This window comes from Acartia tonsa, chromosome 2, assembly GCF_053477335.1.
Source record: "Acartia tonsa isolate MP-2025a chromosome 2, ASM5347733v1, whole genome shotgun sequence".
Lineage (NCBI taxonomy): Eukaryota > Metazoa > Arthropoda > Copepoda > Calanoida > Acartiidae > Acartia > Acartia tonsa.
Window position 1 is genome coordinate 15,059,162 of NC_137261.1, and position 17,935 is coordinate 15,077,096.

At 32.2% G+C, this 17,935-nt stretch overlaps 1 protein-coding gene across 4 annotated transcripts in view; it reads right to left on the bottom strand.

The window, feature by feature from the left end:
* Positions 1 to 17,935, bottom strand: part of LOC145305445 (uncharacterized) — a 344,737-nt gene that overhangs the window by 275,824 nt on the left and 50,978 nt on the right. The window lies entirely within an intron of this gene.

A 17,935-nucleotide genomic window follows, 5' to 3' on the forward strand; every position in this document is an offset into this window, starting at 1 on the left:
TAGCGTAGCTAATCTACAACTAGAGTCTGTACGTTTACAATAAAAAACAAAACAAATTAAAATTCAATAAAAGTCCTCAAAGTTGATCAGTTAACGAATAAGAAAATGTTAATAAAAAACATTGGGGACTAGTGTAATAAACAGCCCAATGTCCCCTTCCTTTATTATTCCTTTTTATTATAAACTTTGTCCATAAAACAATATCCTGTATTTAAGCAGTTTTTCAAAAAATTTACTTACTATTTTGATGTATTTATATTCTGCCTAAGTTGTGACTCTCTACAAGTGTTAACGTTCGTTTGTCTTATGTTTCAAGGTACGCTTTTATGGATGTTGTCCTCCTTGTTATTTTAGTAAATTAGAGGTTAAATTTAGGGGTTCACTAACTCAATTTAATAAGGAAAGATTTCTGGATAGATAGATAGAAATTGATGGATGGATAGATGTATAGATGTATGGATGGATCGATAGATAGATGGATAGCAAATGGATAGATAAATAGATCTAATTGCCTTTATTAAATATAACGAGCACGTTTCAAGCCATATAAATAATAACAAGTATGACAACATCCATAATTAGCGAAGAACAGAAATAATAAAATTCATTTTTGAGTAAATTTTAGCTTTCTGTCTAAAAAGAATTTAAGTAAATGTAATTTTTCCAACAAAATGTCTACCATTACATTACCTAAGGTCTATTTAGACTTCTATTTTAAATACCAGTTGAGAAAAACACGTTTCCGACAGACGAACGGATGAACAGATAGACATTTATAATTATATGAAAGCTTTGCTACTTTAAAGATAAACAGAAACATTTAATACATTAGACACATATGTGCTTTTTAGAGCTCCGTACAATGGGTTGAAATTGGTCAAAATATTTAAATCTATGCTTTATTCTATTGAAGTCTTACCTGGGATCTAAATGGATAATACAATGGCTGAGAAATTAATGTACATCCCAAATACTAATTTACAAAATTACCCCTTCTGTAGATTATGATTAGAGGTTGTAACGTTAAGACACTCAGCTTAATAAACCAACCAATCAAAAGTCCCAAAAGTTCTTAAGCCAACGAATAAGTAAAGTTTTTTTTTAAACTTTGAGGACTAGTGTAATAAAAAGACAATGTCCCCTCCCGCCCTGGAGTCTTACACTTTAAAACATTTCTTAAAGATTTAAGTAACAATTTCATCAATTAGAAAAACGTACTCTTAAATAATATTTTTTTGAATTTTGTTTTATGTACAGTCCATTGTGAGTTAAGCAGTAAAGAAATTTATAGGGATGCTTTGAGGGATACACTATACACACACACACAACACACACACTCACACACACACACACACACACACACACACACACACACACATGCATACAAGCATAGTGCTTTGTAATTCAATCTTGGCGTCCTTTTGTCCATAGATGAAGAAGCTTAGAAATAGATATTACATTTTAAAATTTAGATTAGAATTATGATTTAAGAATTATTTAAAATGTTATTTCAATAGATATTTAATTTAGATAATTATTGACGAATATTAAAAATTCTTAAGTTTTATATCAATTAGGGCTTAGAACCCGATAAATACACCACTGCATAGACTCCAGGGGGGAGGGGGGGGGGGGGTTAAGTGTGTTTACCCACCAAAAAGTATGAAACCTCTAAGTTAAAAAAAACTATAGATTACCCCCTGAAACCTTAGAAATTGCTTAATTTAAACCCCTCAAAAAAATTGATGTCCTAAAAGTAAATTGAAAATGGAGAGAGGGGAGTAGAAAACCATCCTCCCCTCTTACGTGCCCTTAGAGGCCTCTAGATGGAGTAGCTAGCAACTTATATAGTAAAATATTTGGATAAAATTCACGAAACCTTTTCTTTAAAATCCTAAAATAATCTAGCTTAAGAATAGTTTATCTATGAGTGTAACAAAATGTTACCGGATGCCTTAAACTAAATATTTCTCTTTTTGATCTCTTCTTCAATGCGCTGTTGGCCAGATTTTTAACATCCTATACACTTAATATTCAACCCCTTAATAAAAATTTAATAAAAGATTCGAACTTTTATGATATATATTTTCTATTATAAATTTTTCATTTCTCTTGCATAAGAATATAAATAGACAGAAAGCATTTCTCCTATTTTTAGCCCCTGCTAGGGGCTCTTATCCTGCGGGGCCAATTGGCTAAACCTTTCAAATGCTACTGTGAAAATACGACGAAACCTACAACTTCGTTTTCTTCACATGACCCCAAAAAAAGTATTTTTATTTTTTTTAAATGTATAATAACAAAACTTTGAAAAACAGAGGTTTATATGAACCGAAAAGAAAACTGCGTAAATGCTATAACATTCAACTGAGTGGCGAACGTGAAATCGCACTCGAAAGGGATTGTACTTCTTTCACAAAACATATGTTAGGTTAGGTTAAGGCATATTTTCATAAATCTAGGCATGCCCAACATATTGATTAGGCTACCCAAAGGTTTAGTGACTTACTTGCAGTTAGTGGGTGCAATCAGGAGGGGGGGGGGGGGGGGAGACATTGAGCTAGTCTCCAAATACAATATGCAGAAGTGAAGGGACACCAGTAACATATTGTGAACAAATGTCGAGCTCTTTTTGAGGTCACCCCCAAAAATTAACAAAATTCGGGGCTTTTAACACAATATAGGGAGCAGGAAGATAGGAATAGCTTAATGGAATCTTTTTGAAGCAGCTTATAGTGCCTAATAAAAAATGACGTCATACAATACAAATGACCAATTATAGGCCAGTATACATTATACCATTGGTTAATTACAATATATATTGGTCTATTATTGGTCATGTTTTATTTATCATAAATAATAATAGATTTAATGAAATATAGTCTTAAACTCCAATTTAAATCTTTTATCAAAACACATCTCTGTGTTTATGAGCCAAGGCATTCCCCTTTTTGTTACAAATTATGTCGCACACCTGACATAGCAGCAGTAGGAACCATTTTTAACGCATGACACGGCCGAGATTCGAACCTAGTAACTCCCCAACGACGAGCGGATGCGCTATGCAGTTGATTTTTTTCTCCATTTTTCTCTGGAAACATCTCAATTTTTCAATTATTGGGTGAATTTTTGAGAGACCTTTCATTGTTGAAACCTGAACCTATATTTTAGGACTTCCTGTTCGTCAGTCTGTCTGTTCTTCTGTATGTCAGGTTGTTAATAAATGTCCTTTGTTATTTTTGAGGGTTAAAAGTGTGCCGTGAAAATTGAGATTTTACTTTTATGTCCATTTCCTTTTTTGTAGCGAAGCTACTCTATAATTCAATTTGTCCATCCGTAAGTCCGACCGTAACGCTATGGGGGAAATACGATTTTCTCTGCTGAATATTCCCTGTATCAATAAGCACCAATTGAATAATTTGTCCGTCAGTCTGTCGGTCATGCATAAAAGACATTGAGGGAATATATTCTTGGGGCTCTTACAATTGAGAGGTTTAATGCCCACCCCCTAAAAAAAGACCTAATTTTTCCCAAGATGTAATTTTCAGTTATTTATAGATGTGAAGGAAAGGATTAAGAAGAGAAGTCAAGAGATAATAGTCAAATCTCAGGGAGGGAGGGAGGGGACATTGGACTGTTTATTACATTAGTCCCAAAAGTTTATTACACTGGTTTCCAACGTTTTCTTATTCGTTAGCTCAACAACTTTGGTGACTTTATTTGATTTTGATTGGTTGGATCATTAAGTTAAGTGTTAAAAGTTTCAACCACTAATTTAAATCCACAGAAGGGGTAATTTTGTGTTTCATCATTGGGGATGTACATTAATTAATCGGCCATTGTCTTATCCCTTTAGATCCCTAGAAGTCAAGAGATACTCATCAAATCCGCTGTTTCCCACCAGCTGGAACAATTTCCCAGATCTTGAATTATAAATAGATTGTTCTTTAGAAATAGATTAAGATGGCAAATGTCCTAGCCAGCAATCTGATTTTTCACAGGTGTCTCACCAAAACATTTGAGAATGGGATAGAAATCATATTTAAACAAGGGAGGGATGGGACATTGGCTGTTTATTCACTAGTCCCAAAAGTTTTACAATAACGTTTTCTTAGTTGTTAGCTTAACAACTTTGAGACTTTATTGGTTGGTTCATGAAGTCGAGTGTTCAAAAGCTACAACCACTAATTGTAATCTATAGAAGGGGTACTTTTGCGTATCATAATTGGGGATGTACATAAATTTATTGGTCATTGTCCTATTGAGTCCTCAAGGAAACGTTATCATAAAACGTTGGGGACTAGTGTAATAAACATCATATTTAAACTCTGGCTCCTAATGCTTTAAAAGATATATAAAACTTTAAGTTCTATTTGATATTACAAAATAAATTAAAAATGTAATGTGAACTAATAGCAGATGTTCTACATATCTATCTATCTATGTATTCTACTGAATATTATATTTATTACTAAAATCATACAAGTATCAAAAACCAAAATAATAATAACACAACAATTGGCATACGGCGACGTTCACATAATGTGTCAACTAATATTAGAAATAGCAAAAACTACCTATTTTTAAATTCACTTTTACACAGAAATGTAAATGAAAATTTTGCCCAAAAATACATAGACATTTTAGTATATCTATTGTTTATGTAAAATCCTTATTCGTTGTTTTTGGCTATTTTAGAATTTTATAAATGTTTAAAATAGGAAACAACAACCATTTGGCCTTATGTCAAGTCACCTGCCCCTTAAAATAGGAGGGAGAGGGGGGTTAAAGGGGGTCAAAGCACCTGGACTCATAAAAAGGGCATGGGGGATTAAGGAAATAATGATATAAATAGTAATGGGGGTGGGGTAGAGGGGGGGAGGGCACCTGCTGCCACTTTGTTACACCCCGGTAACAAAGCAACCCAGGCAGTTGTCGCACATGCTACTAATCAAATATTAGACGTATATGTAATATAAATAGACCAATCTAAAACAGGTTTTCTGCTGTGAAGAAAGACTTTATGGCCTTAATGGCTGATGACTTGATTTACATTCCCATTGATGATAAACAAAATTATTCCTTCTGTAAATTACAACAATAAAATTCAATAAAAGTCCCCAAAATTGTTAAGGCAACGAATGAGAAAACGTTATCATAAAACTTTGGGGACAAGTGTAATAGACAGCCCAATGTCCCCTCCCTCCACGGCACTATGTTTTAATTTCCCAATTAATATTTAGACCTAAATTTTTTTTCTTTATGAGCTTTATTCAGAAATGAGGCGAAAGTGTTTTTATTTATACTCGATTATTTAAAACATAGACCTTATCTTTAAGATCCCTAAATTAGGCCTTATGTTCAAATTAACCCCTTACCCCTTCATGCTTCCTTTACCCCCTACCCCTCACTTCCCTAACCCCTTTTTGAAATGATACCAAAAACCAATTGTTATCCAACAGCTGGGCTTTCAATTTTAAAGTAGCGCAGCTACATTATAGTTGGAGTTTGTTCGTAAGCCAGTTCGTCACTTCATTAGAGTTATTTAATTGAAGTTTAAAACAGACCCCCCCCCCTACACAAAATTTGGTGTTGGGGGAGGGGGGGGGGGGGTTATTTTGTTTTAGTTGTAATTTTCTTGGGTTGATGGAGATACTCTCCCTTAAAAGTGTTATAAACCTTCGATGGACCTATAAGAAGATTTTCTGTAAATGAGAACATTATCGGTTAAGCGTTTTGTGAAAACATTTGTTACAGACAAAAAAACTTTGAAGATCTATAGCGCAGCTGCTGGCTTATTAATTGGTTCGCAGTGTTATTGTCACATTAAAAAAATTTTGAAACATGGGGAGCTTAAAGTTTAAGTACCTGTATAACTAAAATATCTTCTTTAGTTGTTTTTTTTATAATACCTGCCAAAACTTGTAAATTTAAGATCATCACGTTTTAACATGGAAAGATTGTGAGGATCTAAATATACATATCTTTCTGTATAACTTCTATTTTTATTCACTTAGATGTTGCGCTACTTATGGTCAAAATTGTTCTTGTTTCTGAGGTGGTTTCTTAATAAAATTGAGTCGCTGCATCGCTGCCTCATCAAAATATTTTTTGAGAAAATCCTGCAAAATCACATAAAAAATCTATAAAAAATAAATAAAATCTTATGTTAATAACCCTATGATTTTATTTTATTTTTGTAGGTTTTTTATTTGATTTTGGAGGATTTTTCACAAAAACAATTTGGTGAGGCAACGATGCATCGACCCATTTTTTTTTTTAAGAATCCACCCTTCGTCCAAAGCCTAGCAGGATATCTTAACTTCTTAAAGACACCCTTTTATTAATAATTTTAACACCTGAAAATTAGTCTTTTGTTGCCTTTTGTTACACAATTTCTAAATGCTTTTGTAGAAAATCCGCTGGATCATTGTCGGTAAATCCGCCAAAGGCCTTTAATTGAAATAAACCCGACGTTTTTTCTTTGATTCCGATAATCTAATTTAATATGATGCTTTGTAAGGATTTAATTTTAAAATAATTGATCAAATGTTATAATATTCAATTGAAGTGAATACTTAAATTTTTAAGATATATGCAGCAAAAAAGATTTTCAAATCAGCAATAATAGATCATTTGTGTGGTATAGCTATACTGCATTAAAGCAGGGGTCTAAATGTATAAGTCAATGGCCCATAAATTGATGTACATCCCCGATAATGATACTCAAGATTACCCATTCTACAAATTACAATGTTTGGACACACAACTTAAAGAAAAAACAATCAAAGTTCAATAAAAGTCCCCAAAGTTGTATAAACCAACAAACAAGGAAAGGTTATAATGAAACTTGGGGACTATTGTAATAAACAAACCAATGTCCCCATCCTCCCTATATAAATATCCTCAATAGGATATATAAATTTGACATTTTTGTAAACATTTGTAGATCTTAAAAGAAGATATGGAAAGTAAAATATTTGTTCGCCCTAGTAATTGTCTTTTACTTCTATTTTTTTTTATATTTTTCTATAAAAATGATATCGACTACGCCCCTAGAGGCCTCTAGGGGCACGAATAATATCTTTTTCAATCTATGTCAAGATCAGCTATTTACCAAAAAATATTTTTTCTGGTCGCTAAATGTTTTTTTAAAAATATTTTTGACTTTACGGCGATTGAGATTGTAATGATACCCCCAAAATAGCTATAAACCTTCCCAGGGCCTATTAGAAGCTACCCTGTAAAGGAGAACCATATCGGTTCAGTGGATCAATTTTGATCGGTTGATTGTCCAAACTAACTGTAATTAACTGTAATCTACAGAAGGGGTAATTTTGTATATAAACATTGGGGATGGGGATGTACATAAATTTATCGGCATTGTCTTATCCCTTTAGATCCCTGAATTTAAAAAAAATAGCTAGCTTTTGTGAAGTTGCACCTCATCAAAACTTAGGTCATAATTTTCATATATAAATTGACGAACAAACAGTCACAAAGACAAAACTAAACTATAGAATAGCCTCGCTACTTAAGGTTTGTTTATTTTACCTTTCTAAGATTTATGAAAATTAAGTTAATTTATCTGAGCTTAAGATCTGCAATGAAAATTCTTAAGAAACTCAAAGCAAGCCATTGTTTTTATACAGTACAACAAATTATTTGAGACAGCCAGAAATTAATAGCAAAACTTATTTTCAATTTTTTCATTAATCTAACCATGTTAGAGTTTTACTATCGATTTCAAACTTTGCATGATGATTCCTATAACAGTAAGGTACGATTAAGGAAGTGTAGCAAATTTATAATCGTTACCAGAGTGTCCGTATTTTCATTTAAAACATTATAGGGTATCCTTTTCTTTTGATTTTTGGAATTCTGATTCCTAGGAAAACATAGTACAATGTCATTATCGAAGCTTCATTATAATCGTGTCCTAAAAATGTAATTATGTCCTTAAACATTATTCTGTATTGAATCAGTTTTGCAACAAATTTACTTACAATTTGATTAATATTCTACATTTATATTCTGATTATACAGTTATGGCACTCTTCAAGTATTCATGTTTGATTTTTCTACCATTTAGAGCTTCTCTTTTATGAAAGTCGTCATCTCTGTTTTTACTATAATCTACAGAACCAAATTATTTAATTGAGTTAAACATTAAGATTTATATAAATAGCTAACTACAATTTACCAAAGTTAAACTCAAATGAATAAACCCCATTGCTGATTAAGTATCTGATTAAGACAAAAGTAATGACTTTCAACTGATCTTAAATATAGATACAATATGGCCAGGGAGGGAGGGAGGGGACATTGGACTGTTTGTTACACTAGACCCCAAAGTTTTATAATAATGTGTTCTTATGTGTTAGCTTAACAACTTTGGGGACTCTTTCTGAATTCTTCAATAAGTCGAGTGTCCAAACGTTTCAGTCACTAATTGTAATCTACAAAAGGGGTATCATCATTGGGGAAGTATATCAATTTATCGACCATTACCTTATCCCGTTAGTTCCCTGCAAAATAGTTGTATAGCAATAGAAATATAGTAGATGTTTTTTTCACTTGTTATATTTAACTAGCAGCTACGCCCCTTGTATCTTCGGAAGGGAGGAGGGGATTTAAACAGACTAAACCTTTCCAAATACTAGAACTTAAGTAGTTAGCGAAGTATCAATTTAAAAACCTTCCTACTTATGCAATAGTATATCATTTGGTAAATATAATTTATATGATAATATCAATTATCGTTATTCACGTGGACGCTAGAGGACCAATATTTAGAACTATTTCTGAAACCTTTCAATATTATTTTGAATGTTTGGAATTCAGTAAGTGAGCATTCTAATTTTACTCTAGAATATTAGATAGTTAGGTAGTTAAAATGTATGTTAATTAGTTAACTGATAGCTTTATTAGTAAATAGTAACCTACTTAAGCAATCTATAATACAAAGTAGCTTGATGTCTGTCCGTCTGTCTGTCTGTCTGTCTGTCCGTCTGTCCCTTAAGATCTGAGTAACCACTGAACCGATCGGATTCTACTCTTCAGGGTATATACCTATTGGTCCTGTGGTGGTTTTAAGCTATTTTCTTGGGGGGGGGGGGTGGTTGGGACACCTCCAACCCCCCAAAAAACAAAAAATCCCCCCTCTTTTTTTTTTAAAAAGAATTTGTTAAACATTTTCTTGGTCCTTTTATGAATTTTGCCTTAATTTTTTTTTTAAATCACTTCTTGGAACAAGGCTAGGAGCGAAGCCGCTAGTACAATATATTTTAGAACTTTAAAATAATAATAAAATATTTGGACTAGCAAAAAAGATAAAAAAAAAGAATATAAGGATAGAGAAAGATCATGAGAGAGCCAGGTAGACGGTCAGATAAACGGATGGATAGAAAAATAAAGAAACAGTGACGCTCAGAAAGAATCCTTATAATAAATAAAAGGATCTCTGTCTGTCCGTCTGTATTTTTAAACTTTCAAAACTAAATTGACAGTGGATGGGCGACTTATTCTCCATACCCTGAAGTGTATCCGCTAGTTGGATGTACAAAGAGATAGAAATATTGATAAGATAAAGATAAATATAGGAAACAACGTCTGGACCAAAATATGACACCAAAGTTAAAAAATAAATCTTGATTTTAAGATTTTTTATTATTGGCAGACACTTTAAAATCTTTACATCCGTGTGTTTTTAGTAGCGAAGCTACTCTATAATTCACTATGTCCGTCCGTCCGTCCGTCCGTCCGTCCGTCTGTCCGTCCGTCCGTAATTAATGAATTGGGGGAAACGTGATTTTCTCGGCTCCTATAAAAGATAGAGAGCTGAAATTTTTTGACAACATTCCCATCATTAAGGAGCACAATTAACTATAAAACATCAATGGCGGTCGGACTGCTTTTTAGCAGGTTTTAGGCTATTTTTTTATATTTTCTAAATTTTCCCCATATCTTTGGTGTTTATGGTCCGATTTTCAAATTTTTTAAGTTAAAGATATTAAAATTAAATTTCCCATCATTCGAAGAAAACAAAAATGACGGTCAGACTGCCTTTTTGCAGGTTTTTGGCTATTTTTATATTTTTCACAATTTTCCCCATATCTTTGGTGTTTATGGTCCGATTTTCGAAATTTTTTCAGTTAAAGATATCAAAATTAAATTTCCTGTTGTTTGAAGAAAACAACAATGACAGTCAGACTGCCTTTTTGCAGGTTTTTGGCTATTTTTATATTTTTCACATTTTTACCCATATCTTTGGTGCTTATGGTCCAATTTTAAAAAATTTTCAGTTAAAGATATTAAAATTAAATTTCTGGTGTTTTAAGAAAAGAAACAATGGCAGCCAAAGTACCTTTTAGCAATTTTTGGGCTATTTTTATATGTTTGACATATTTCCCCATATCTTTTTTGGTCCAATTGGTATTTTTGGTCCAATTTAAAAACTTTTTTGCATTAACAGTTTAAAATATTTTTCCCATTGTTATGTGCATCTAGTATGTAATTTATCATACATAATAATACAAGGTTTCGTGTTTATATTCTCCAATAAATCTATTCTTGATTTTAATAAATACACGTTAAATCTACTTCTACGTATTCCCATCCACAATTTTTGTGCTTCGCTACTTATGGATGTTGTCATCCTTGTTAAAAATTTAAATCAATTTTAACATCTATAAATGAACGTAAAGACTATATAGAGTAGTTTACAAATAAACTAGGATGACAACATCCAGAAAAGCGAAGCTTTGAAATATTAGGAAAAACTAACAATAGCAAGTGTAGAGTGTCAAAACAGAATAAGAAAAAAACAAAATAATTAGTACATTTGTTACCAAACTACTTAAATACAGGATACTGCTTCAAGACAAACATTTTTAGGACTTGATTATGGAGAAGCTTATAAAATTGTTGTCCTAGGAATCAGTAATCCAAAAAAAAGATGAATAGGATAATCCCATGGAAAAGAAAAGATTAAAAAAAAAACAGAGGAAACAATGTCTGGACCTAAATATGACACCAGTTAAAAAGTTAATCTTGATTTTAACATTTTTTATTATTGGCGGACACTTTAAAACCTTATTGAATACTGTCGTAATTTTATCTAATGTCTTGTCTCTGTCTGTAGCGAGGGATCTCGCTGAACTGATTTGGTTCTCCTTTACAGGATAGCTTCTCATAGGTCGTGGGATGGTTTATAAACTGTTTCACCACCACCCTAGTAAGAAAAATCACCGTAGAAAAAAACGCCCCATAAAAAAATTAGAAAACAGATTTTCTCTATAACTTACTCTTACCATCAACTTATTTTATTATCTAAACAGATCCTTCTGCATTTTTTGTTGTGACAAAATAATGGGTAATTTCATCCTTGCTTTAATCTAATTTTACAATTTCAATTATTCAACTTCTTATTAATATTTTAAGAAACTGATTTTTTATTTATTTAGTGGAATGTTTCTTATTGGAAATTTAGCTTATGACGATTCCAATGTCCGACAAACATAACTACATAACTCACTTTCTGTTTATTTCTTCGCTATTTATAAATGTTGTTATCCTTATTAGTAGCGAAGCTATTCTATAATTCACTTTGTCAGTCAGTCCGTCCGTCAGTAACGCTATGGAGGAAATGGGATTTACTCAGCTCCTATAAAAGATAGAATGCTGAAATTTTTTGACAACATTCCCATCATTAAGGAGCACAATTAACTATAAAACATCAATGGCGGTCGGACGGCTTTTTAGCAGGTTTTAGGCTATTTTTTTATTTTCCACATTTTTCCTCATATCTTTTGTGTATATGGTCCTATTTTCAAAATTTTTTCAGTTAGATATATCAAAATTAAATTTTCCGTCGTTTGAAGAAAACAACAATGACGGTCAGACTGCCTTTTTGCAGGTTTTTGGCTATTTTTATATTTTTTACATTTTCTCCCATATCTTTGGTGTTTATGGTCCGATTTTCAAACTTTTTTCAGTTAAAGATATCAAAATTAAATTTCCCTTCGTTTAAAGAAAACAACAATGACGGTCAGACTGCCTTTTTGCAGGTTTTTGGCTATTTTTATATTTTTTTACATTTTCCCCCATATCTTTGGTGTTTATGGACCGATTTTCAAAAATTTTTCAGTTAAAGATATCAAAATTAAATTTCCGCTCAATTGAAGAAATCAACAATTACGGTCAGACTGCCTTTTTGCAGGTTTTTGGCTATTTTTATATTTTTTACATTTTCCCCCATGTCTTTGGTGTTTATTAATCGATTTTCAAAATTTTTTCAGTTAAAGATATCAAAATTAAATTTCCCGTCGTTTTTAGAAAACAACAATGACCGTCAGTCCCATCCACGAAATTTTGTGCTTCGCTACTTATGGATGTTGTCATCCTTGTTTTAATATTCGTGGGAAATTGAATGTAATACGATGAAATACATGAACCGGTTCTAATACAGTGTAAATTAATCAGTTTCGAAGCCTTACTGGAAAAGCTATTCTTAATTGCAGAAAATAAGACAAACGTATCAATTCAAAAGTAAAGGAGTCTTTTCTTGATAAATCTATAATTCTACCAATAAACTCATTAATCTAATTATTTCTTTAGCATCTGTATATAAAATAATTATCATTTTAAAGATCAAATAAAGAAATCAAATAACTCCTCCCTATTTTCAAAGCTTATTAGTATTTCTTCAAAAATGTACATTAAAATACTGAAAAATAATTTATAAAACAAAGATATTCTGCTTTAACATTTAATGTGTATGTAATAAGATTTGATTGGTTGATGTTAGCTTGTTATTGCTGCATTACTTTTGGCTAGAGAGGGAGGGGACAATGGGCTGTTTGTTACACTTGTCCCCTAAGTTTTTTAACAACGTTTTTTTATTCGTTGGCTTAACAACTTTGGGGACTTTTTATTAAATTTTGATTGGTTGCTTTATTTACTTGTCCAAACATTTCAACCACTAATTGTAATCTACAGAAGGAGAAATTTTGTGCATCATCATTGGGGAAGTACATCCTTTTGCGTAATGGCCTTAAATATTTTTTTTGCAGTTTTGATAAGTTACCAAAGTAAATAAAAGGGCCTTGATCAGATATATTAATCATCCAGTGGTGGAGAAGGGGGGGGGGGAGCATATGCCCCTAATAAATATCAACCACGCCCCCGATATCACACCTTCCCCCGACCTATCTATTTTCAAAGACAAAGTCGACTCTGGAACAATTCATCTTCAAAACAAACAATAAATTAATATAAAAAGATGATAAAACATAAAATGATTTTAATTAAGATCATTTTTTAAACGGCAGAATACACGATAAAAATGTATAATTAAGAAATACTTTTGTGGATCAATGGAAATTTTTTATCCGCTCTTTACTTTAAAATCATCTTCTTATTTTAAGTAAAAAATAATTAATTTTCAATTAACCTATCTAAATAATCTATTTTTGTTTTGTTTTTGACTTCAATATTGTGAAATATTATCCCTATTTTAATTGATCAGTGTCGCATCTAAACTCCTGGGATCTAGAGACCCCCCAGATGAAAAATTTGGATGCTCAACATCTGGAGAGGTTTGGCCGTCAGAAGTTAGATACATTGACCTTCTGGTTTGACCGTCAGAAGTTTGAAACCATTTGTTTGACCGTTAGAAGTTGTATACTATACATTGACCTCCTAGTTTGAGCGTCAGAAGGTTGATACATTGACCTTTGACCGCCAGAAGTTGGAAACATTGACTTCCTAGTTTGACCGCCAGAAGTTGAATACATTGACCTCCTAGTTGATCGTCAGAAGTTTAATATTTTGACCTCTTAGTTTGACCGACAGAAGATTAATATATTGACCTCTTAGTTTGACCGTCAGAAGGTTAATACATTAACCTCCTAGTTGATCGTCAGAAGTTTAATATTTTGACCTCTTTGTTTGACCGACAGAAAGTCAATATGTTGGCGTCCTAGTTTTACCGTCAGAAGTGGGTTACATTGTCCTCCTGGTTTGACCGTCAGAAGATGGATACATTGATTCCTGGCTTGACCGTCAGAAGTTGGATACATGGCCTCCTAGTTTTACAGTCGGAAATTGAATATTTTGACCTTCTAGTTTGACCATCAGAAGTTTGAAACATTGACTTCCTGGTTTGACCGTCATGATGATTGCTTGTCCTTATTTTGCATCTTTCAAGATCTTTAAATACTCTGATATTTGATAAAATCGTTAGCATCTACTCTATAAATTATCAATTCGTTTTTACGTCCATCTATCTATAATACAAAGTAGCTTGATGTCTGTCCGTCTGTCCGTCTGTCTGTCCCTTAAGATCTTGGTAACCACTGAACCGATTGGATTCTACTCTTCAGGGTATATACCTATTGGTCCTGCGGTGGTTTTAAGCTATTTTCTTGGGGGGTGGGACACCCCCAACCCCCCCAAAAACAAAAAAATCCCCCCCCCATTTTTTTTTTTTTTTTTTTTTTTTTTTACAAATTTTACGAATTTTATGAATTTTACGAATTTTACGAATTTTGCGAATTTAATCGCAAAATGTTTTCCTGCTTAAAGTCTAATTTAAAGACTTATTTTATTATAAAAGTATTTATAATTCACACTTTTTAATTTTACCATAAATATTTAAATTCCTGTGTTGGCGATTTTAATTGAAATAATTGGTAAATTCAATTTTTATGACTTGAATATACACAACAACAAAACAAATAAACAAAAGCATTCTTTAATTCCACAGATAATAAAACTAAAATTAGACTTTATCTGAATAAATAAAAGGTAAATGTTTGTTGGTTTTCTGACACTTATAATACTATGTTGGGTGGTCCTGGGGTGGTCGCTTTAATTGGTGTTCATACATTATTACATTAATTATAGATTAGCTAAACTGAAAAGAATTGTCAGGGATCTAAAGGGATAAGACAATGGCCAATATATTGATGAACCACTAAATTACCCTTCTGTAAATTACAATAAGATCTTAAAACGTTTGGACACTTAACTTGATGAACCAACCAATCAAAATTCAAAGAAAGTCCCCAAAGTTGTTACTCCAACAAATAGGAAATTGTCACTTTCAAACTTTGGGGACTAAGTGTAATAAACAGCCCATTGTCCTCTCTCTCTCCGCCTTGAATCGCCACCATTAGAATTTCATGAGATTTACTTTTTTAGCGGTTTTGCTTGGATAACATTATAAAAATCATCTGTGAATAAAATAATTGAGGGCAAATGTGTTTATTAATAGCTCAATAAAGAACTATTTATTATAAGAAGATTTTTAAAGGAGGGGGGGGGGGATTATTGACCTCCCACTTAAAGAAGGAGGAGTTATTAGAATGAAAGAATCAAAAGACCTTTGCGAAGTAATGGTCGAAAAGGCATTATATCCAAAAATATAAGTACTTAATTGTATGCATGTCTGGTAAGATATCAATAACGGCTGAACACGACATTTAGGGCACTTTTTTAAAATCTGGTATATAGTCAGGACTTAAAAGTATGGATCTAAAGGGATAAGACAATGGCCGATTAATTAATGTACATCCCAAATGATAATACAAAAAAATTATCCCTTCATTAGATTATAACTAGTGGTTGGAACGTTTGGACACGTATTTTGATGAATCAACCAATTGAAATTCAATAAAAGTCCCCAAAGTTGTGTAGCCAACCAATAAGAAATCCTAATATAAAACTTTGACGACTAAAAAACAATTTCCCCTCCCTTTCTGCTTAAAAGTATATATGGTTTAGGACATCTGTTACATAGTCCTGGTGCTTTATTGAGTGCATTACTATGTAACCATTTATTAAACAAGGTTAACAATATAATTTAAGCGAATACTAATTAGTTGCATAAACTTCTTTTAACATACTAAAATAAAACTTTGGAATATATCTATGAAATTAAGAAATTAGGACAAAACATTTTTTTTCATGTAAAAAAATAAAAAATTACTGTGAAAAGTTTAGAATTATTTGTTGATTCAAAACGCTTACTGATACAAGAAAGTTTAAGTTAATCTCCGTAACTTAGTGACTTTCTGACGTAAAAACATCAATTGAAGAAAAGCTTCACTTCTAATTGAGCTTAATTTTTACTTATTAAGCGCAGCCATTCAATAAAAACAAATGGGAGGGGAAAGGTTAAGTAATTAGATTTTAGGGGGAGGGGGTAATCTTTAACCATATGTCATCCACCACCCCCCCCCCCCCTATTATGTCTGCTTTTCAGGAAACAAACCCCTGTCTTAAGTTTTTAATATAGATAGATGTTTCCATAAAACAACTAAAACATAAAACTAAAACAGTAGTTAGGTTTTCTTCGTCTGTCTGTAAGATCTCGAAAACCACAGAATCGATTGAGTTATCCCTGTAGAGGATGCTTCACATAAGTACTTGGATAGTTTCAGGCTATTTTCTGCCCCCCTAGCAGAGAGAGAGAGAGAGAGTGAGAGAGAGAGAGGGAGGGGGGGACAATGGGCTGTTTATTACTCTACTACCCAAAGTTTTATAATAAAGTTTTCTTCTTCGTTGGTTCAACAACTTTGGGGAATTTTCTGATTAGTTGGTTCATTAAGTTGAGTGTCCCAATGTTCCTACCACTAATAATAATCTACAGAAGGAATAATTTTGGTTATTAACATGGAGATGTGCATAAATTTATAGTCCATTGTCTTATCCTTTTAGATCCCTGAATAAGTAAGTTGTCAAATATTTTTTATTGTAATGAAGGAACACTAGTATGTTTTGACTATTTAAAGTCCTAGTGACCAAATGGCACCTAACCACAAAAGTTAAGTGGATTCTAAAATCAGTTTATATATAAAATAACAGTGAGTTTTTATCTTTCGCTCTTGTAACCTTGGTGTGATTATGATACAATTGGACTTAATGAGTTAAAAGGAGCTATCATATGCTTTCAAAATCTTGGGGATCTTCAAAATATGAATAAGTAAAAGAAAGAAAATCAAATCATCTTTCAGAGAAGCAGCATAAGTGCATAATAAAAAATGATGTCATACAATAAAAATGAACAATGATATGCCAGTATACATTGTAATTGATCAATTGGAATGTATACTGGCCTATCATTAGTCATTTGTATTGTATGGCGTCTTTTTATATTTCACTACAAGCTACTTGTATCTTTAAATGTAAATGGGTTATGACAAACTAAATATTGTATTTATTATTCAGAACAAATTTTTGTATCACTTCTTTAGATTATCTATAATACAAAGTAGAACGATGTCTGTCTGTTTGTGTGTTTGTCTGTTTGTTTGTAGCGAAGGATCTCGCTAACCGCTGAACCGATCGGGTTCTCCTTTACAGGGTAGCTTCTCATAGTTCCCGGGAAGGTTTATAACTATTTTCTTGGGGGGTGGGACACCCCTAACCTCCCCAAAAATGAAAAATACCCCCCCCCCCAAAAAAAAAAAATAATTTTTTGGCGAAGCCGCTAGTAAGTACATAAAGCACCATCAGACGTCAGGCCTAATATAGACACTTTAATTAAAAACAAGGATGACAGCATCCATGAAAGCGAAGGTCTAAAATAGTAGGACAGACGACCATTAACATAATTATATCAAATAAAAAATTGTTGTTAAAAAGGTTAAGAAGCAACAGTTTTAAATGATCGTACGGACTTTCTGGTAACGTCTGTTATGCTTTCTAAATTGAACCCAATGTTATAGGAATCATCATACAAATCTTAAAATCCGCGTAAAGATGTCTATAATACGATGCGATAAATAACTTTTATGTAATTTAAGTAAACAATAAAATCTTGGAATCAAAAAATTTCTAAATAATCCAATCAATCAAATGTTAATGTTTATTTACAGACAAGCATTTAAATCTTAGACAAATTTGAATTATTTAATTGATATAATAAAGA